Here is a 4,562-nt window from a genome sequence, read left to right as displayed (position 1 = left end):
TCTTATAAAGACACCATTCCTATAAGATCAGGGCTCACCCTAATAACCTCATTGTGCCTTAATCACCTCTTTAAAGAGACCCCATCTCCAAACACAGTCACATTCTGAAGTCCTGGGGATGAAGACTTCCATGTACAAAATTGGAGAGGGACACAATTTGGCCCGTAACAGGCAGTGAATGACCCCAGGAGCCCAAAATGAGAGGTGTTGCTTCAGGAAACCTGTAAAACTCATCCAGCCTGTCTCTGCCCCCCTCTCCCTACCCTACAGTCCTGATTTTGTCCGTTGGTTGCCCCTCCAGCCCCAATCTCTCTCCCAATCTCTGGCGTCTTTAGAAGAGTTAACAGAGAACCCGAGTGTGAGCACTTGTTTCTGAAGAGCCTGTTGTCCGGAATATTTATGTTGTCAGAAGGGAGATGTGATTTTTGTAAGAGAGGAAGATAAGCCATCCCGGAGGTTTGGAGAGGATGACAGAAAGATTGATGTGGAATGCCCGGTAGACTTTCAATCATGTCATTTCCAACCACACCTCCCAAATCTCCAAATGAGCATATGTGTCAGGCTTTTGAGGAGTGTATTAGTTGGCTAAGGCCGCCATTACAAAGGACCACAGACCAGGTGACTTCAATAGATATTTATTTTCCAGAGTCCTGGAGGCTGGAAGTCTGAGATCAAGGCATTGCGGGGCTGCTTTCTCCTGCAGCCTCTCTCCTTGGCTTGTAGATGCCATCTTCCCCCTGAGACCTCACAGGGTCGTCCATCTGTGTGTGTCTGTGTCGTCATCTCCTCATTTCAGTCATACATGAAAAGATAGCTATGAGTATGGGGCCCTGTCTTAATCTGTTTTATGTTGCTATCGAGGAATACCCGAGGCTGGGTGTTTGATGAAGAAAAGCAGTTCATTTGGCTCATAGTTCTGCAGGCTGTACAAGAAGCGTAGCAGCAGCATCTTCTTTTCAAGGACCTTGAGGACCTCAAGGAGCTTCTACTCATGATGGAAGGCAGAGGGGAGCCAGTGTGCAGAGATCACACAGAGACACAGGAAGAAAGAGATGGGTTGGACGTGCCAGACTCTTCTGACAAGCATCTCTTGAGGGAATCAATGGAGTGAGAACTTACTCAGCCCTGAGGGAGGGCATTAATCTATTCAGGAGGGATCCACCCCCAGGACCCAAACATCTCCCACTACCCCTACCTCCAACACTGGAGATCAAATTTCAACATGACATTTGGTGGGAGCAAATAACCCATATCCAGACTACGGAAACTCCCAAAGGTTCTCGGTTTCACAGACACATATGGAACTTTTTCCCAAAGCCGTTGCCTTCACTGAGCATCAATGGAACAAAGAGTAATCCCCCCAAATACACAAGATCAACACAGCCTTGGTCAGTCTCTGATAAAACAGAATTATCTCCTCTGTGATGAATTCCTGGCTCTGTACAGAGAATTTCACCCCAAAATACAGCTCCTTTGTAAAACGATTATTTTAAATTAAAAACCCTTAGAGATCAAAAGGCCTTGGAAGGGACTTTTCCCATATTGACATAAAAACCTGAGACATCTGCCAAGTAAAACACTTTTTTTTTTCCTTTCTGTATTAGTCTGTTCTTACGCTGCTAATGAAGACATACCCGTATCTGAGACTAGGTAATTTATACAGGAAACAGGTTTAATTGACTCACAGTTCCACCTGGGGAGGCCTCACAATCATAGTGGAAGACAAAGGAGGAGAAAAAGCACATCTTCCATGGCGGCAGGCAAGAGGGCATGTGCAGAGGAACCTGCCTTTCTAAAACCATCAGATCCTGTGAGACTTAATCACTATCATAACAACACCAGAGGAAGCACCTGCCCCCATCATTCAATGACCTCCCGCAGGGCCCCTCCCTTAACATGTGGGGATTATTACAATTCAAGGTGAGATGTGAGTGGGGACACATAGCCAACCCAAATCCCTTTCCCTCCCTCCCTGGGAACTTCTTCCTGATTACAGGAAAGAATGCTAAGATGTAAGCCCGCTCGAACAGACCCTTTTACAAAGTAATGACTGGTCTCCAAGGAGTATTTAATTTCCAAAGAGAACCATTAATAGGTCAATCTCTGTTTCCTCCCCCTATTCATTCTCCCAAGTATCCATTCAATCTTCCTAGTCATCACTTATCACCACTTAACAGAATTACCTAGATTCCCCATGTCCCCTCTCGCCATCTGAAAGGAGGTTACACGGGGATATTGAGTATTCACTCTACGATTCTCCTCATGCTCACAGTTAAAATAAAAAATATTGTATGTCTTTTTTCTTATTAATCTGCCTCATGATGAGTTGATTTTCAGCAAGCCCCACAAGGGCAAAGCAGAAGATCTCCCTTGGGAAGCCAAAATTGCTGCTAGGTGAGAAACTGTCAGGGAAGGATGTGTGTGCTGAGAGCAAGCATCCGTTTCTTTCACCATGCATCGTGCAGATGGCCAAGGGCAGCTCTGAAAATACTCGTGAAGAAAAGAACACAAGGAAGAAGCTGGGATAGAGACGCACCTGCCTGGAAAGGTAATAAGTATGGTAATTGTTGGGCGTTCCCTTACCATGGTGGGTTAGTCTCCTGAAGACGATATGTTCGTGCCGTAATCCCTGGAACCTAGGGTCAGAGGCTGGAACCAGACTGAATGTATCTTGCATAGGGCGTTGGGTAAAATGAGGCTAAGACTGACTGGGCTGCATCCGCAGGAGGTGAGGCATGTTCACTCACAGGATGAGATAGGAGGTCGGCACAAGATACAGGTCATGAAGACGCTGCTGGTAAAACACGTTGCAGTCAAGAAGTCGGCCAAATCCCACCAAATCCAAGATGGCAAAGAGAGCAACCCCTGGTCATCCTCACTGCTCTTTCTACGCTCATTATAACGTGTTAGCCTGCTAAAAGACACTGCCACCAGCGCCATGACAGTTTACAAATGCCATATGGCAATGACCCAAAGTTACCCTATATGGTCTAAAAGGGGGAGGAACCCTTAACTCTAGCAAATCCCCTCCACTACGCAGAAAAACTCATCAATAATCCACCTTGTTTAGCACATCATCAAGAAATAACCATAAAGATAGCCAAACAGCAGCCCTCAGGGCAGCTCGGCTATGGAGTAGGTATTCTTTATTTCTTTACTTTTTTTTTTTTATTTTTTTGAGATGGGGTCTCAGTCTTGTCGCCCAGGCTGCAGTGCAGTGGTGCAATCTCAACTCACTGCAACCTCCATCTCCCGGATTCAAGCGATTCTGCTGCCTCGGCCTCCCAAGTAGCTGGAATTACAGGCCTGTGCCACCACGCCTGGCTGATTTTGTATTTTTAACAGAGACAAGGTTTCACTGTGTTGGTCAGGCTGGTCTCGAACTCTTGGCCTCAAGTGATCCACCCGCCTCGGCCTCCCAAAGTGTTGGGATTACAGGCGTGAGCCACTGTGCCCGGCCTATTCCTTTACTTTCTTAATAAACTTGCTTTCACTCTACTCTATCGACTTGCCCCGAATTCTTTCTTGCCTGAGGTCCAAGAACCCCTCTGTTGGAGTCTGGAGAGGGACTTTTTTTTGATACAAAGTCTTGCTCTGTCGCCCAGGCTGGAGTGCAGTGGCGTGATCTCGGCTCACTGCAAGCTCCGTCTCCTGCGTTCATGCCGTTTTCCTGCCTCAGCCTCCCAAGTAGCTGGGAGGACAGGTGCTCGCCACCACGCCCGGCTAATTTTTTGTATTTTTAGTAGAGATGGGGTTTCACCGTGTTAGCCAGGATGGTCTCGATCTGCTGACCTCGTGATCCGCCCGCCTCAGCCTCCCAAAGTGCTGGGATGACAGGTGTGAGCCACCGCGCCCGGCCCGAGAAGGACCCATTTTAGTAACAATAGGATGGTGACCTACAGGACCAGGACATAGGCCTCCCCTGATAACCCAATCCTAGGGCAGCCCTGTGCAGATTCAGGACCAAACATCCTTCTAGCAAGCTCTCAATACTCTTCTCTGTAGACACCTCAAGCTCCCGTGCCAGGCCAAGCAAGGCAGACGCAGACTGTGCCCCAGAGGGCATCTGGCACGGACAAACATTCTCTGACGTCTCTTCGGATGTTCGCCTAAGGATCTGCTTATGCAACTGAGAAAAGAGGAGACTCCTGTGTTTCCTCCTTATGTTCCATGACAGGAAGAGTGGGAGTTGGCTGGTGTGGAGATAAGCTCTGTGCTATTCAGCTGACCTTGGAGGAGGAGGAGGAATATGCCAGGAAGATCCAGAGATGCTCTCTTACCCCTCCCTTTTCTTTCCACGCTGGAAGTCCCTTCCAAGTACACCAAGATTGGAAGTCATAACTGTAAAGCAGGAACGTGACGTGGGTTTGTGTGTTAAGGGCACAAATCAACACTAACTGGAGAAATGATGGGATGGAGTGTCCTAAGAAATGAAGGTGATTTGGGTTGAGTGAGCCGATGAGTGAACAAGAGGTGAACGGTTGATGTTGCTTTTTCTTTAACAACAGAAACGTCTGATGGATCACAACAAGCTTTTCTTTCTTTCTTTTTTTTTTTTTTTT

This window comes from Mandrillus leucophaeus, unplaced genomic scaffold (assembly GCF_000951045.1).
Source record: "Mandrillus leucophaeus isolate KB7577 unplaced genomic scaffold, Mleu.le_1.0 Scaffold1019, whole genome shotgun sequence".
Lineage (NCBI taxonomy): Eukaryota > Metazoa > Chordata > Mammalia > Primates > Cercopithecidae > Mandrillus > Mandrillus leucophaeus.
The sequence above is the reverse complement of the archived record's forward strand: the minus strand, read 5'-3'. Positions refer to the sequence as shown.